The 18842-nt window shown below is 41.9% G+C and overlaps 1 pseudogene; it reads right to left on the reverse strand.

Annotated features, from left to right (window-relative positions):
- Window positions 1–9651: 9651 nt before the first annotated feature.
- LOC136532247 (G-type lectin S-receptor-like serine/threonine-protein kinase B120) lies at window positions 9652–16940 on the reverse strand (annotated as a pseudogene).
- Between the last annotated feature and the right edge of the window lie 1902 nt (window positions 16941–18842).

Genomic DNA, 18842 nt, shown 5'->3' on the forward strand with positions numbered 1-18842 from the left:
TTAGTGTTTGAAAATTAGGTTTGAAGCTGTCATTTTATTTCATTTAATGTCATAAAATTGTAGTCGAAGTTTTAAAATTCAAATTTTTATTTTTTATTTTTTTTTGTTTTCTATATTGTTTTGACTACAATTGTTTATATATATATTTCTTCATATATAGAATAATACAAAATATTATATTTGTGCATATACACAATTATTTTTATATTACTTTGTGTTTTTATGATATAAAAAATACATAATTAATTATTTAAAAAAATAGAAAATATTTGTAGGGGAGGTTGGATCAGAAATCGCCCCTACAAATTCATTTGTTGGGGCGGCTGGATCAGGAACCGCCCCTATAAATCGTCCCGACTATAAATACAAGGGCGGGTGTTAGCCTGTTGGACGCTCTCTTCTTCCTCCGACGCCGTCAGGCTGCCCCGCCGACGTTGCCTCCCGGACCTATCCCGACGCCCGCGCCCCCTCCCCGCACCCGCGCACCCTATCTCCACACCAACGCGCCCCCTCCCCGCACCCGCACCCCCTCCCCGCCCTAGGGTTTCCGACCAGCCGGTGGTGCTAGGGTTTTCGACCTTGAGGTGTCGTGGCTCACCCGGCCGACGGCGCACCCGTGCGCCCCATCTCCTCACCCGTGCGCCCCCTCCCCGCAATCGCACCCCCTCCACCGATGTCCATGCTCCTCCACCGGCGTCCGCGCACCCTTCACCCGCACCTGCACCCCCTCCATCGGCCTCCGCGCACCTCCACCGGCATCTGCACTCCTTCCCGTGCTCTCCGGCATCCACGCACCTCCACCGGTGTCCGCGCTCCACCGGCATCCACGCACCTCCACCGGCGTCGATCAGCAAACATCGGCTTTCCCGATTAGTCTATTTGTCTTATCTCTGACAGTTACCATTAGGGAAGACCATCCGTGATGGTTTTGGGTACTTTCATTGACTACTTTGGCCGTCATGGAAAATTTTGGTTGACCATTGGATGTTGGGAAGAAAATCACTTATGTAGTCTCAAACTAAGTTCAAGAACTGCTCATGTATTTTTCCTTTTTACTTAATCTCAAACTAAGTTCAAGAACTGCTCAGTATTCACAACTTTGAGTTACTGCATACATTGTGTTGAAAGCCAAATGTACTTCGCACAATGATATAGTTACAGTAGAATCATTTCGTTTGAATAATTAATCAGGTAACTCGATCACGAACTATTGATGTCTGATTAGTTTAAATTACAAATAAAATAGCTGAAGTCATTAGTGCATGCTCACTAGTTCATGCATCTAATCAAGCCGACTAAATTAGTTCATCATGGCTGCTATTGAACTGATTAGTAAAAGTGATTATGATACATTAATGATTTTTGACAGCTAATTAAATTTAGCAAATTAGAGGTATGAATGATGTAATTCTATGAATGACGTGATGCCTTGGCCAAATGATTATGATACATTAATGCTTACTAGTTGATGCATCCTATGAATGACGTGATGTCTTGGCCAAATATTCGATAAGATTTATTTTATTTGGCTACTAAGGATCGCGGATTACGACTTATGTGCTAAATTTTTAAATGGAAAAAATAACAACAGACAAAAAATCTAGGATGTGGAGAAATATAATCATGTTGCTAGGCAAACCTGACTAAACAACAAGATTGGTCAGTTTACATATTATGCTTGATGCCAAAGTCATAAGCAACCACCTATAGAAGAAATGAAGTGAATATCAGGTACAATATTTGTTTTGGATGTGTAGGAAAGTGTCAATACTGACATGAAAAGTTTCACTTGACTGATCCCTCTTGAACTTCCATTCTGAATCGGTCTTGTCCGGCCATTCATATGGACCATCACATGTGACACCACTAATCAAGTCAACTCCTGCATAATATCAACATGAATGTTTCTTTCATTATTAGAGCCAAGAAAACTAACAGCTTAAACACCATCCAAAGGTCATTTGCAATAGTAATAATAACTACTAATAATCTACTAAACATGGCAACTGAGGTGCCGAGTAAATATCAAATAACTTAATCACTCCTTTGAAACAGTAGGAAATCAAAGTATTCCAACAGATTCAACCAATTTTAGAAGTGGATATTTTAGTTGCTTCGTATAATCCTATATTTTCTTTTCTTTTCTGAACCCGTTAAAAATGTGAAGTGATAATTCACTAATTATATCCAACCGCACCTAGTTCTTTCAAAGGTCAAAACGATTATGATATCAGAACGACAGCTCTACAATCCAATTAACATAATAAATCAAAAGCAAAAGAATAAACAGCTCAATACATATAAAGTTAGTTCTCACTGGAATATGTTGGGAAAAGAAATCTATTATATCTAAGCTGACCACTATGCAGTCATTTAGGTTCATCAGTCGAGATAGATACTGAAGTGTGCATAAAAAAGAAGAAAGTCAATTCTTTCAAGGACATTGCTGATTGATGAAGTTTTAACATACCAACAATTTTCCACTTTTGGGCCATTTCCAACAACTCATTGTCTGTCTGAGACTGATCAGCACTCAAGACACCAATAAGACTGATATTCACATGTTCTGGGCATGAATTGGTAGTGGCATGAATAACTGTATCTGGTCTAGTTGGAAATTAAGTTCTTCTTAATAGCCATTTTGTTCATATTCTTCCACATGGCCCAAGCCAAACCTGCAAAAGAAAAAGAGAAACATACACGCTTAGGGATTCCCAGCCTCCTTGGCAGCCAGCGATCGCCTCCTGTATCCACAGCGAAAAGCCCTCTAAGCCAAAGGCATCTCTTATACAACACCAACTATATTGGGCAAAAGCACACTCCAAGAGTACATGATTAACCATTTCTGGTTTTGGCAAACATAGCACAGCAGGCTGCCATGCCAACCCCTCTTGAGCAAGGTTGTTGCTATCTTTTTTTACCTGAAGTTCCTAGTACAGAAAACACAAAAGCAACCAAAAAAGAAATTAATCAAACAAGACACAACCATCTCTTATACAATGCAAAGATGCATGTGTAGTTTTATTTATTTATTAGTTGATTTCACTTGCATGTGTGTTGATACTGCTAGCTGCTGGCTACTACTACTACTCTATTGAACTACTACTACTACTACTACTACTACTACTACTACTACTCTACTCTACTGAACTACTACTACTCTACTTGCTACTGCTAGCTACTCCTACTCCTACTAGTTGTTTGTTGTTCCTGCTGCTCTTCTCTCTACTCTATACTACTAAGTGTTGTTCCTGCTGCTCTTCTCTCATTTTTCTACTCTTTGCAAATTTAAAATGCCTGAGGTGGTGGCTGCTTGCTATGCTTGCTTGCCCACTACTTACTGAATTTTTTGACTCTACTTAACTACTGTTGCTGCTATGTCTCTACCTCACTCTGTTGACTCTACTTAACTACTGCTGCTGCTTACTGATTTTTTTACTCTTCTCTCTCATTTTTTGACTCTGTACTATGTCTCTACCTCTTTTGCGGTCTTCTAACTCTACTCTACTGAACTACTACTACTACTCTACTTACTACTGAACTACTACTACTCTACTTGCTACTGCTAGCTACACCTACTACTACTAGCTAGCTGCTACTCTACTCTCTTCCCTAGCTGCTGGCTGCTACTCTACTCACTTCCCTGTACTACTAGGTGGTTGCTGCTCTATGTTTACCGCATCTAAGTTACCAGATTTTGATTTGTAGGGGTCTTCCAACCATGTGGCAGCAGCCAACTCCTATCCTCTATGTTTGGGAAGCAGCTGCTGCTTTTTTTTACACATTTTCCTCTCTATGTTTGTTAAGCAACTATTGCTTTTTTTGCCAAATCTCTCCTCTCCTCTCCTTTGTTTTGCCAATGATGAAATTGTCTAAGTCCATACATTATATGGAATATGAGCTGATGATCAAGAACTTGTGAGGAACTTGGCATCATTAGCAGCCGCCCCTACATTACCTTCTCCTCTCTTCTCTGTTATGATACCTTGATGCTCCAAGTTCAAGATCAGATGATGATTGACATGTTTTTGAGGCCTCTACTACTGCTACTTCTTGTTTTTTGATATATTGTTGTTTTATAGGACTACTTTGGTTTATAGACCTTTTTTATTTCTTATACCATCTCGCGTATCTAAAGCACACTTTCTTGCATCTATTAGAACAAAGCATAAAATAATGTCGCGGACACCAGACAGTGTAGCCCAATGTCCTGAGCATGATGAGCAGCCAACCTATGAGGAGCAAGCACTAGAGGACTAGCTTACTTAGGAACAGTTCGATAACGAGGTAGAAAAGGATCTAGAAGTGATGCTTACTCAGGAGCAGTGTGACGAGGAGGAAGGGAGAGCAGAAGGAAGAGCAGGAGAGGCTGCTGAAGGCGAAGAAGTTGATGAGGAGGAGGAGGAGGAGGACTCAGAAGAGGGATATGTAAGTCCCGAGGATCCTTTCCCACATGAAGCCAGAAGGAGGCCAACGGAGGAAGATTTGGACAAGGATTTTGACTCAAACGAGGAGGTAGAGAAAAAGCCTTAGCTTATAAATTTTGCTAAAACTTTGGCTGTGTTACCTCTGCTAACACTTTGACCTGTCGTATATACAGGTCCCTCCTGAAACTCAGAAAAGATGACGTCGACGTCCACAACATCTCGCTGGACAAGACGGGGTAGAGGAAAGGAGAGCAGAGGCAACAGCCACAGAGATGGATCACGATTTTAATTACCTCAAGCTATAGCCCAAACAAATTTTAATTACCCTAAACAGTGGAAACTGGATGCCAAAGCGCTAGCTGCTGCAAAGACTTTTTGAGAGAAAGAGCACATCCATATGGCAAAACTAAGGGAAGAGTCCCTTAAGGTTGCGGCATACATTGCCCTGGCTTTCAAAACTCTCCAACAACACTCTACTATATGGCTACCATACAACTTCGAGTAAGTTTGACTCTATACTTAAAGCTTTGTTCGATATATTTTATTCAATGCAAAAGAGCTTATCTAGTTTTATGATTAAATCCATGCAGCAACCACTGGATTTGTATAGCCATCGATGTTGGGAGGAGCATGGCATGGGTCTTTGATTCAATAGATAGGGACCTGGTGATATACAAAGACTTCATATCGATTCTCAAGACGTATACATATCGACAATCCTCATTAGCTTATATGTGTGTATACATACTTGTAACATTCACTTTTGGATACTAACAAGTTGTATTTGCTAAAATAATTCGAACAGTGCATTTAGGTTCTATGTCACTAATCATCATGGAAGGCATGATCCAGCAAGGAAGAAAAAGCTAGCTATAAAAATACTATGTGCGATAAGTGTAACTTACTTCTTCAGTACTCCATTACATGGCTATCAAAAGCATTACTTAATATTTTTATATGCAAAACACACAGTGCCCCAAGTAGAAGCCTGGGAGTGTACATTGTGGATACTATATATGTTCTATGATGAGTAACACCGGTGCCTACAGGAGACACCCCTTAAGGGTAAGTTTGAACCTCTTCACCCATAGTATAAAAACTTCGTATATGGTATGAAATACTAAACGGAAACTTGTTCTCTTATAGTGGAAAGAAGAGAAAGGAATAAAAAGAGACCCATACATGGATGACCAACTCTTAAAGCTCATCGACGACCTTTGCAACTTCATATTGGACTAGATTGTACACGTCAAAGGCGCCTACCATGACCGAGAGTCTTACTTAGGTAGAAATCCTCTGTACCAACACCTTCGTGAGACTAAAAGGCTAGCTCTAGGACGTTGATAACAATGTGTATGTAATTTGTATATTTAATGATGGATTGTATATATTCTTATGAATTGGACTTGTAATTGTAGTTTATATAATATTCTTGTGCTTGTAGTCTAAGGGGTTCGGAACGCTGGTGCGGGGTATTCGGCAACGCGAACACGGTTCAGAACGTTGGTCGCGGGGCGTTCGGCAACGCGAATGCGGTTCAAAATGCTGGTCGCGGGGCATTCGGCAACGTGAACGCGGTTCGGAACATTGGTCGCGGGGCGTCCAGCAACGCGAACGCTGGATGGAATACGCGGAAACAAATAGTGTTCTGGTCGAATTTGAATTGTAAATTTAAATTATTTTTGCGGGAAAGCATACTGTAGGAGCGGTTCTAGATTGATCCGCCCCTACAAACAGGTATTATAGAGGCGACTGGTACTATAGCCGCCCCTACAAATCGATTTGTAGGGGCGGCTAGTACTACAGTCACCCCTACAAATTTATTTGTAGGGGAGGCCTGAGAACCGCCCCTACAAATGCATGATTTATAGAGACGGTTCAGTAGGGGCGGCTAGCCAAACCGCCCCTACAAAGGGTTATGAGCCGCCCCTAAAAATGGTTTCTGTAGTAGTGCACCAAAATCCAGCCACACTAGATGCCTTCATCTCTAGTTGAGAGAAGGGGGAGGGCAGGCCTCCAGCACTGGAAAAAGTTCATTTTGCCTTTCTCGACTATCATGAAAGTCAGTTTTTTCTCCCTCAACTTTAAAACCATAAATAGTTCCTCCCCCATCTCTCAAAACTGGTCACTTGAGCTCCATGATTGTTTCCCTCGGTGGTTTTTTTCTTTTATATTTACTTTGGTTGAATCATTCAAAAATCATAGTAAATCACAGAAAAATTATAAAACGTCAAATATAATTATGTTGGACTCCGCATGAGTAGATCTATACAGTAAATATATGATGTACTATGCTTTAGCATAAAATTTTTATTGTAACTTTAGATCTATGCTTGAGTTGTAGCAAAAATTTTATGCTCATTGGATCATGTATGGCTGAGTTATAGTTTTATCTAGATAATCTCCTACAACTAAAAAGAACAAAGTGTGGACATCGTTTTGGTACGACAATTGTCTTGGTTCGTCTGTCTGCCACCCCATGCAATCGATCCCACCTCCGTGCGATAATCATGGCAGTTGTTGATTTTCCTTACATGAGACCCACGTGCGGTGGCAATCATGGCAGTTTCCTTCCATGCAAAAGGAAGTGCTCCCTCGCGCGACCAGCATGCCTATTGTAATATAACTTTCTTGCATGCAAAAGGAAACTACTATCAATCAATCAAATCAAATCAAATAAGAAATTATCCTCATCAAGAGGTTATGATTTTCTTTCATGCAAAACAACCGAACATGATTATCTACCATGTTGCAGTGGCGGTCGATCCCTGCGGTGGCGGTCGCGCCGCCGGCTGACGGGAGGTGGCCATTCACTGGCCTCAGCTAGCAAGAGGACAATCTCGTCCTCGCCCGCGTCGTCTAGGAGCTAGCAAGAGGCCAATCTCACGGGGTCAATTGCGCCTAGGCTGGGCACTTTGCTGTTTGCTGCTGATTCCTCCTGCTTTTTGCAGGAACGGGCATACATGATGCTGTCGGTGGTGAGTACGTGATCTCAAGGCCTTTGTGTGCCCTTGTAGGACACCGAGGAGCTCGATGTTGCCGACGGGCTGATGGCGCTCGTTGAAATCGGTGATTGTGAGTGTACAGACCAGTGTCAAAATCCAGTCAACCTTGATAATCTTTTTTTCCTATTTTTGTATGGTGCTTAATCTACCGCTGTACCATGGCGAGCCATTGAGCAGGATGATGCTGGGGACAATGATGAGGAAGAATATGATGGGGTTCATACACCGTTGATATTTTCTATCTAATCTTTGTATGACTCGATTGTCACGTGTAATTTTGTACCTTCGAATAGTTTCATAAAAATACTAAGATTATTGCTGGTAATAATACAAACAGGGACTGTTTAAGGTAGTGAAATATCTTACCACATCATTTCTCTGAGCTCTAGAATTAATAAGGTGGTAGTATGTACTACTAAATCATAATCTTGAGCTGGTAGCCATAATTGGCTTCTTGCTAGAAAGAGATAGAATGCTAATCGAATTTACATAATCTTGTGATGATGTTCCCACCTCTATGAACAAGCAAGCATGACAGTTTGGAAAAAACTAGCAGTGACTTGATATTTATCTTCTATTGGTGAAGTGTGAAGGGGACCGTGACACCTAAGAGGGGGGGCTGAATTAGGCAACTTAAAATTCTAACTCTAAACTATGGCCTCTTTTTCTAACCTTAGCAAAACCTATGTAAAGGATAAACTATTTAAGTGTGCAACTATAGTTTTGCTAGTGTGTTGCCATCTCTACCATAAAAGGAGTAATATAATCAAAGTAAATGCGGAAGCTAGAGAGTAAGGTAGAGATATGCAAACTCTCATTAACGACTTCGGTATTTTTACTGAGGTATCGAGAAGCATGCAAGCTTCCCCCTAGTCCTTGTTGGGGCCCCTCGCAAGGAATCCCTCACAAGGGCCAAGCTCCTGGTCGGGTAACTCCGTGGATAGCCTCGGGCCTTCCCCATGCGCAAGTGGGTCTCTGACATGCTTTCTGGCAAGCCTCTCCCGGATTCTCCCCGCCGTCTTCGCTATCAAGCTTTCGACCAAAATGCCGTGGGCCTTGTTCCCTCCGATACACGGTGGCGGCCACACCACAAACTCAGTTGGTGTGATCTCGTAAGACTACAAGCTCCTCCAATGTACAACAATGGTGCGCGCAAGCACCGAGTGGTAAGAGGTATGCAAACCTCACTAAACACTAGGCCTAAACCTAGAGCAAGCGCATAAGCGGTGGTCTAATCAACCTAAGTACTTCGCAAAGCACCTACGCTAATCACCTAATAAAACGCTAAGCACTATGCAAGTAGAGATCACTAAAATGATGTATCAACACCCTTGATATGTTTTCTCAGCTCCACACACCTCATTTGGCCGGCTGGGGGTTGTATTTATAAGCCCCACTAAGAAAGTAGCCGTTGGGGATGAAATCCCGCTTTTCTGCTACTGACTGGACGCTGATCACGTCCTGACCGGACGCGTCCGGTCGTCCCGATCATTGGAGCCACGGACTACTGATCGGACGCTACCAGCGTCCGGTCACTTGCCACCAGATGCGTTCGGTCGCAAGTTCGCCGCTCTGGAACCTCTCTGTACTCGATCGGACGCTGTTGTCTTACGTCTAGTCGATTTGCCACCAATGTCCGGTCACTTGCTGAGTGTGTTGCCGGACTGATGAACAGTGCCATCGGTGCGTCCGGTCGATTCACTTGTTCAGCGTTCGGTCGCTGCTGCTGACGCCTACTGTTGCTGAGCCACTGATCGGAGCATCCGATCACTTTCTTCCAGCGTCCGGTCCAGCGTCCGGTCTCTTCTGTGAGCTCGTTTTTCACGATCTTGTTTGCGGCTTGGTTCATATCTTCATGCTTGGACTTTGCTTGATATCTTGGGTCTTCTCTTGTGCTCCTAAGGTCTTGCTTGAGGTGTTGATCATCAGATCATCACCTCGGCTTTGTCCAAGTCATGTCTTGCATCCTATTGAACTACAAAACAATCACTTGCAAATTCATTAGTCCAATTTGGTTGTGTTGATCATCAAGCACCAAAATCCAAAGTAAATGGGCCAAGGGTCCATTTTCCTTACAAAGTGAAAGCAGCAGCAACTGTTGGATTATTCAGATAAGCAAGGAAAATGGTTGTTTTTGTCTCCCTGTTTTCTTTAGCTCAACAGACTTAATTTATGACTATGGCGTTGATTATTTATGCATTGCATTAGACATCAATGATTCATTCGTGATTTGTTGCCTGTAGATGTAAAATAACAATCATACTAATATTCATTGCTTTAATATATGTATGATCTTTTCATGTTTAAATGGTGTAAGTTTTGTTCCTTTTTTCTTTGAGATGGATTTTTTCTTTTTTTACTAATAACCCGCAGATGATAAAGTAGTTGAGGGCAGAATCAAGGATGATAGCACTGTTGAAGGTAGAGCCACCGATGACAAAGCTGTTGAGATAGAGCAAAGAATGATGACGACATTGAGGACGGAATAAAGGATGATAAGGCCGTTGAATGTCAAGTCACTAATGATAAACCTATTCAGATCAAAGTAACTAATGGTAATTCCATTGAGGACAGAGAGATTGAAGGTAAAGCCACTAAAGAGGCAAAGGAGATCGATATTTGGATGAAACTCCGAAATGTGATCAGATTTGGGGCACTGACTATGGAATTGCTAATACTGAAGAAAACCTAGTTGATAATGGCAACTAAATTTCGTATGAAAATAATGAGGCTACTCTTGAGGTTTCTCTCTACTCTGTGGTGCTAGAGCATGGTAGTTCATCACATAAGTTTCATACGCTAGCTCTCCATTTATCTAGGATTTATATTCATGCATCAAAATTTTGGTCCTCAGATAGGAAAGCATCAGTTGCAAAAAAATCAGTTTCTAGGCTTCTGCTTATTTCAAAATCTCGTGGCAATGATGTTTCAAGGTAAATTATGACTACGCTCTACCGCTTGTTTCCCTTATTGTTGTTAGCATCAATTCTTTTAGATCAAAATTTAAGAAGTAAGAACCTAATTTTGATGTAGGCTGACATTTTGGCTATCGAACACATTTGTCCTGAGAGATCGTTGCACAAACATTTGGTACTTTACGGCACTCAAGTCCATTTAAGGTTTTCAGCACAAATGGTACAAAGAAGCCTGAGAGGAGTTTCGCTACAACACGATGGAAAAGTAACTAAGTATACCCAATATCATGAAGCTACTAGATGATTGGCGCAAAACTAGCACATTGTAGATGCATTGGAGAAGATGTGGTGGCATATAAAGGTTAACCCTATTACTGTCTTGGCACTTTCCAAAAAGCTAAGTATGGCTCCTGTAAAACAGTGATGAGTAAAACCTACTGCAAACTAATTCATTTTTTAGTTTTCTGAAGGATTTTCATTTCACATGCAATGACACCCCACATGCAAACCCCTATAGAAGATTTGTCAACTCCAAAGATTGGGAGGTTATTAGAGCTTTCTGGGTGATCAGCAACATAGGAGTTTTTCTATTGATCTCTGGAAAACTGCATTTGGTGATTCATTCAGCAGAAGTTGTCGTCTTCGTGCTGGTGGACATGAGTGTGGATGTTTACCAGTGTTGGCAAAATTGGTATGCTTTCAGATGCTGATTTTTGTTTCTCTGGTAATGGTATCTTTTATGTGAAGTCATAAATTTTTTTATGTTTCTATCAGGTGATGGAGCATTGCGTAGCTCATTTAGATATTGCTATGTTTAATGCCATCCTTCGTGAATCATAGAATGAGATACCCACGGATACTATATCTGACCTAATTGTGGACTCAAGAGTTATGCCGATTCTAGCTGGTGACTTAAGCTTTGGATCAGGCACACAATTTAAGAACTTTGTATGTGCTTAAATTATGAAATGCTTGCAATTGCATGATGAACAAATAGACAACCTAGAATAGGGACTATGCATGACACCTCCCTTCAGTGGCGGAGCCTGAAGTAAAATAAGGGGGGGGGCATTTGTCAATTGAATCTATATGTACATAAGCAGTGAACAAAATTAATGGAAGTACTTATAATTAAGCCACAACAACACAGTAGCCGAGCATAAAAAAATCTATAAAAAAGCAACATAAGATATCTATTGACAACCCCAATATATATTACTCAATTAGCAATTCTAATACACATACTATATAGAATTTATCGATTGAAAAGTTAAGAAGGAAAAAAGATAGAAAAATCAACAAGACTCAAAACGGCGCATAGCAACAGAAGCAAAGAAAACATGCTAATGGAGTAACGGTTGAGCTGAGCGGGTGGGACCATTGCTACATGATTGCTTTTTTTATTTTTTAGATGGGGGAAATGCTACACGATTTCTATGTCAATATCTCTGCCAACACAACCCCATAGCTCCTCCCTGTGGATAAAATATAAATAACGATACTCGGTATACTCCCGGGTGAAATGCTACAATACTATATTATATGTGCGCTTGCGGATACCTTATATATATAGTTTATAAGTGTTCTCATAATTACCAACAACATATTTCTGGCATCATGCTAGGGATGACAACTTAGTTAAGGGTGATGCTAAGAAATGTCAACACACCTGTCAAACGGCCAAAATGGCTAGACACGTGTTAAGCATGAATTTTAAAGCATCAAAACCAACCGCTTAGAGCCCAGTTGAGATTAAAACAAGAGTTCAAGATTCTAGTAGCCACTAAGGGCTTCTCGTCCGAGCAACGAGCATGGTCAGAGAGTGAGCATCGAGGGAGATAGAGAGGTGCCAACAAGAGCTCATCGCGTTGAATGCCAGCTCACGACCGAAGCCCAAAACAAGATCAACAGCGCGTTCTAATAAAGTTAGGGCAATTTCTGCTATGCCACGACAACTCCTACTCATCCATGGACTTCACCATGCTAAAGTGCTTACTTAGAAGTAACCAACAGTACAAAAACATGAAACTAGTGTTTAAGTATTTTAGTTAGAACTTAAACGTCAAAATAGCATTGTCTACCACCCTTCCGTACTTAGAAAAGTTAAGGGTTTTTAGTTGAGACTAAGTAGCCATTAACTCTTTTGTCGCAATTTTTAATAGGTCTCAACCTTGTTAACTTCAACCAACAAATACTTTATTCAATTGTCCATACCTTATACTAACCCATAGGAGCAAAACATTTTAGCACTGTTTAATTATTTTGCTCAATATAATTCGCCAATAATGGCATTTTAAACAATAGTTCAAGTGTTTGACGACTTAACGAAAAGAGCTTATCTTAATTTCAAATTTGATTTTTGAGCTCCCAAGAACACTAGTTAACAACATTTATTTTCACAATTTAAAGTTGCATATTCAACTACACCACTTGCTCGTCATCTTTACTTAAGTATTACACACAAGTTATATTTTATTTTTGTTTATATAAATTGTTTTCGTGCCAAACAATTAAAACAACTTATCCTATTTTTCTCGTTAGGATTTTCATTAGCACTTTTACGCACCAAGTAAGTTAACTTGGATATTTATTTGAGTCCACAAAAGTGAGTCACATAGGATTCGTTTATCATTTCACGTGCGTTATAAATTTTTAAAACTCGAAAACTTGTTTGGCTAATCCCTCTCGGACCTAAATCTCGGTGCTAAACAAGCTCGTAACACCAGGGGTGTTACAAATATACAGGTTTATTTGGGACAGGAAGTGTCGCTCTTCCATTCTTCAAGACGAATACTACGGTTGACATGAGTGGCCTGTCGTTGGGGTTGTCCTACACAGTGGCTACTAAAAATATTTACAGTGGCTACATGGCTCCTACACACATCAGACTTGGCAGAAAATGTGTCTCTCATTGCATATTCTGGAGCCATGTAGCCACTGTAAATATTTTTCCGGTGAGAATTATGTTTTTGGCAACCTTGGTTAATTTGTATGCTAATTTTAGCAAAAAGTATCACTCACTATGTTCCGACAACATGCTTTGTGTTTGCATTCTGTTGGTTCTCAACAAACATCCTTGCCATGCCAAAGTCTCCTATCTTTGGTCTCATCTCTTCATCCAGCAAAACATTGCTTGCTTTGAGATCTCTATGAATTATCTTTAGTCTTGAATCTTGATGGAGATATAGAAGCCCTTTAGCCACCCCTCTGATTATGTTAAACCGTGCTGGCCAATCTAGTATTATATTGCGCGCGGTATCTACAAAGGGCAACAGTGTCTTATGATTAATAAACAAGTATAGTTTTGTTGAACCATGAAACTATAATGTGCAATTAGATCATACTAAAAAGGAGGGAATCTAAGCTTTTGTTAGACATGTACTCAAAGATGAATAGCTTTTCATCTCCCTCTATGCAACATCCGAGAATTCTAACCAAATTTCTGTGTTGAAGTTTGGCAATTACAACAACTTCATTTATGAATTCTGCTATTCCTTCCTCAGAATCCCTGTTGAGCCTTTTGATAGCAACTTCTCGACCATCTAAGTTTGCCTAGTAGTTGAAATGGACAATGAATGAGACCTTGGTATAGAATTAGTAAAAGCACAATTCAAGAATGAAACTAAAGCAGATAAGTTACCTTGTAAACTTTGCCAAAACCTCCTTGTCCTATCATAAATGACTTATCGAAGTTATTTGTTACAACTGCAATATCTCTGAAACTTACAATTGGAAATTCAAAGACTTCAGTAGGACTTCCTTCCCCAAAGCCATCAGGGGTTTTAAGTCATCCAGGACCAACCTCTTCTGATTTTGCAGTTTCGGACTATTGTCTGCTTCCAAAATGTCATGAGCATTTCTTCTCTTGTGAGAATATTGTAGAGTTGGGTATGGGTATAGATGCAAAAATTAATATATGCTTGCCTTTGCAATAAAAGAGTGCATGTACCTTTTCCACATGAAAACCCATACAATAAGGCATATGAATGTCAGCAGAACGCTTGCTAAAACTGGCAATACGACTTTCATTGCTTTTCTTTCTGTCCTTTTACCTTAAAAAAGTAAAGTCAATGAGTACCATGCATAATCGAGAAAATGTATGTAAAATATTATAATGCATGTATAGTGATGTAGTTGGCAAGCAAAGTGTTGAAAAATTGCTGAGATCCAATGTTTGTGTTAATTAAGTTTCTAAGTCTGCCAATTTGAAAAGTCCTTAATTAGAACATTTAAATATGATACAAAGATAGAAAATGTAAAATTTGAGGAACTCAAGTATCTTTTCAGTTCACAACTACAATTCTATTTCAGCTCCTTCATTTTCAATGCAATGAATATACTGGTGAGTTTACCATGTTGAAACTTGAAAGGGCCTGGAGATGACTGTATGCCAGTCGCGCATGTTGATAATAGATATTAGGAATATTTTCAGGGGTGGAGGAAGGATTGGCACGTCAGAGAAGTCAGGGTGAGGAATCATTCTTCTGTCATTTTCACTTATCTGTAGTTTGCGAGCGCGCGGACAAGCATGGGCCGCCACCGCCACTGCCCCGCCCGACTGCCTGATGCGTGGGCCCCGCCCAGCCACCACGGTCGTCCAAGCCACCGCTTGGCCCACCAGTGAGCGCACAAAGGGGTGTGGATGTGTGGATTAGCAGGCAACATCCAAATCCTCCTAAATCCAGCCCCTTTTCTCTCCAATCCAACAAGAAAACTTCGTATCCGGCCTCTCCCAAGGTGGATCTACCGATTTCATGGTAAGTGATGCTAGTTCGTCACTTGGAGGGATGGGGACAGGCTGGGTGACACGGCGGCAGCGACAGAGGTCTCCGGCAGAGGCGACGACCATGATCCCAATGACGACGGCTGCCCTATGGGCGGCGGAGGCCTTGGAATTCGGCAAAGCGCCTGTTGGCTCGTGTCTGATCGTCTAGTTCTGACTGGATGGTGACCGATGAAGATGGCACTAGTGGAGGCTTGTAGTGATGGCACACTAGGGACGACGATGGCTTGGTGGCTTCCACTCGCCGAATCTGGCCATTTCAGGAGATGATGTCGGGAAGGAGGGATGTGCCGAGGTTGTAGTTTTTCCTTCTTTTTTTTTGGTTGTGTGTTCTTTTCTTTGTTGAGGTGTGAGTTTAAGTGTTCTTGTATCCTTTTGGCTGTATATATCCTTCATGGATATAGAGGCCGGATTAATGAATCCATTACCTAAAAAAACTAGTGGATTTTGGTACTTGCTCTGTCTACATAGATTGTACAATGCCACTTGTGATGATGAGGACGTATAGTGTATCACAACAATGAATGGACATCCTTCATGCCATCGCAAGTACTTAGAAGTTAGAATCTGTTACGTGCTTAGGCATGGTCGCGAAAAATTAACTAGAATCTGTTACTATCTGAACTAGACGGTGATTCCTGAATGTGGTGATCTAATCTAATAACATTTCTGTTCCTCTGTTCTGTCCTTTGACTCTAGATTCTGGCGGTTACTTCCATATACAAAGATCTTGCTGAATTCTATTCTGATATGTTTCCCTTTTTTTCATCGAATCGAAGAAAAAACACCCAATGAAACGCCGCTATACATGTTTCCTTTTTTTTGTTTTATTTATGATGAATGTTTATTTTACTGTGAAACTTGATGCACAGTAACTGCAGGGGATGATATGATATGTACCTGTGTCCAGGCCAGCAAGCCGGAGATAGAGCGTGTCACTCCCTTCAGCATATTCAAGGGTCTTCTGCATGTCGATGAGCTCCCCTGTCCACACGAGACACCTCGTGGGATTCCACTTGGAGCTGCTGCTCAGGTTGGCGTACGCATAGGCCACGCAGGAGCAGTTCCGGCTGCACTCAGCCGCGCACTCGTCGAAGCTCTTGTTCCGGACGAGCACGAACCTGTCCGGCGCCTTCATGTTCGGCAACGCCAAGAAGCCGTCCCCGTCCCTGCCGCAGCGCAGCGATTCCCTTCGCTGGCAACCCAACCTGCCGTTGCTCCACTCGTCACGGTTCGTCGGTGCGAAACCCTCGAGGCATTTGCACGACGGAACCGTGCCGCCGGTGTAGCCGCAGTAACCGAAGGGCCCGCAGTAGCCGTAGCTGCTGCACTCGTTGCGCCGCGACGCGCCGATCGTGTCCCACCCCATGGAGGCGTTGTTCCAGCTCTGGAGCTCCATCTTGCCGGAGTAGCTCATCACGTACCGCGTGAGCGGGGCGCCGTCGGAGAGGCTTAAGGCCAAGTAGGCGTCTTCCTCGTCGACGTCCACGACGGTGTAGTAGACGATGGCGCTGATGCTCGCGACATAGTCAGTGAGGACCTTGTAGCCGTTCCACACACCACTGCGCCACAGCGGGCGCGATCCGTTCCTGATGAATGCCTGGAGGAACGGGAGCGGGCGGTCCGGGTCAGCGCTGTAGGTGAAGTTCCCCGGCGAAGGGTCGACTGGGCTCTTCCAAGACACGAGCCGGTTGCCGGGGCGGTAGCCATGGTTCACGCGGAGCGCCATGGTGGGGAGGAACGTGTCGGTCGGGTGGTCGAAGCTCTGCCACGTCGTGGTGCCGTTCGGCTACCGGAGGACGAGGTTGCAAAACGATCAAGGACCGGTTAGGCCGATGTTGAGCACGTTTTTTGTGTTTACACTCTCGAACATCTCCCGGAAAGACCCGTCGGGGAAGAGCGCGTGGACGGTGTCCTATGATTGGTAAGTCCACTTAGAACGCCGCCACATCTCGCCGGGAGTCGTGACGACCAGCAAGGTAGAGAGAAAGTAGGGCAAAAGGGGTATGTGTGGTGTATTTTGACGATTGGAAGTTGGGATCCTCAATTGGCCATGCTCCTCTCATATATGTAGAGAGGGGTGGTCTTATCTTAGTATGAAATATGTCCAAAACGCGTTCTCCAAGTTTTCAACGCAAAAAATAGGGCCTGGCCGGTTTTCACAGGATCCGGCACAGTGGCCGGCCAGGGCAGCACAGGCCGGTTCGGGAATCGGCTTGGTTGGTTCTGGTGTAGTGAAACTGTCCAAGCCGGTTCGGCAGGAGTGGCGGCATCTCCTTCTCCTTTTCTTCCCTTTTTGCTTGATGCTTTGATTTGTGTTGGGCCATATATTTTTCAAGCACATTCTTGATGTTAGAAACTTATGGCCTAGCCCAATTTCTACGTTGATACATTTTTGCGTGTCAACACCCACCAACCGCCACCATCATATATATGAACACAACTTGGAATGAGCATCCCTAGCACCCCCAACACAGGTAAGGCATGTGTGGAATTATTACAATCTCTTGGTTAAGCTCACCGGAGATAGACAAAATCAATGGGAGCAGCACATCTGCATATGATCCCCTTTTAATCTCCATTTACCATATAATACCCTTGCGCAAACACGAAACACCTTTATTTCAACAGTGGAAGTCTTTATTAAATTTTCAAATGCAATACATCGATTGATATATATAAAACCTTAAAAGTAGATATATATGCGAGCAAGTTTACTCGTGAACCTGCAAATTTGCAGGCAAGTTTACTCGTCATTAGCACTTGTTTACTGTAGCACCATATTATCGAATCATGGACTAATTAGACTTAAAAGATTCGTCTCGCAAATTAGTCGTAAACTATGTAATTAGTTTTATAATTAGTCTATATTTAATACTTCATATATATGTCTAAACATCCGATGAAATAGCGACTAAAGTTTAGTGGAGCAAACACCCTATTAAACAAGCTCATAATATGTTCGATTTCTCGCGGTTTTATCGTCGAGATCCATTTGTTTGAGTATCACACGCTTGGACCGATCAGGCCCAATCATGGACACGGCCCGATCCAAGCTAACTCACTACTTGGCCTTGTTTAGATTACCACTAAATTTTAAGTTTTTTCACTCTCTCTCTATCACATTAATTTTTGAACACATGCATGGAACATTAAATATAGATAAAAAAATAACTAATTGCATAGTTTAGTTATAAATCACGAGATAAATCTTTTGAGTCTAGTTAGTCCATGATCGGACAAAGTTTGTCAAATACAAATGAAACGTGCTACAGTGTCCGGATTGCAAAAATTTGCAATCTAAACAAGGCTGATTGCAAATTTTTGCAATCTGGACACGGTAGCACGTTTCGTTTGTATTTGATAAACTTTGTCCGATCATGGACTAACTAGGCTCAAAAGATTCGTCTCGTGATTTACAACCAAACTGTGCAATTAGTTATTTTTTTTATCTACATTTAATGCTCTATACATATGTCTAAAAATTAATATGATGGAGAGAGAGTGAAAAAACTTAGAATTTGGAGGTGATCTAAACAAGACCCTTATACGGCCCGTATACGGTGCACAGTTATGTACAGTAGAAAAAGCAGGAGCACTCAAGCATATCTATACTGACATGCGGGCCCTCCATGAGCACATACGGATAACTACCCCCAAGCAATAAAGGCGTGTTCCCCACCATGGATGACACGTGGGCCCGAAAACTTCG

The sequence above is a fragment of the Miscanthus floridulus genome, unplaced genomic scaffold, assembly GCF_019320115.1.
Source record: "Miscanthus floridulus cultivar M001 unplaced genomic scaffold, ASM1932011v1 fs_558_1_2, whole genome shotgun sequence".
In the NCBI taxonomy this organism is placed as follows: Eukaryota; Viridiplantae; Streptophyta; class Magnoliopsida; order Poales; family Poaceae; genus Miscanthus; species Miscanthus floridulus.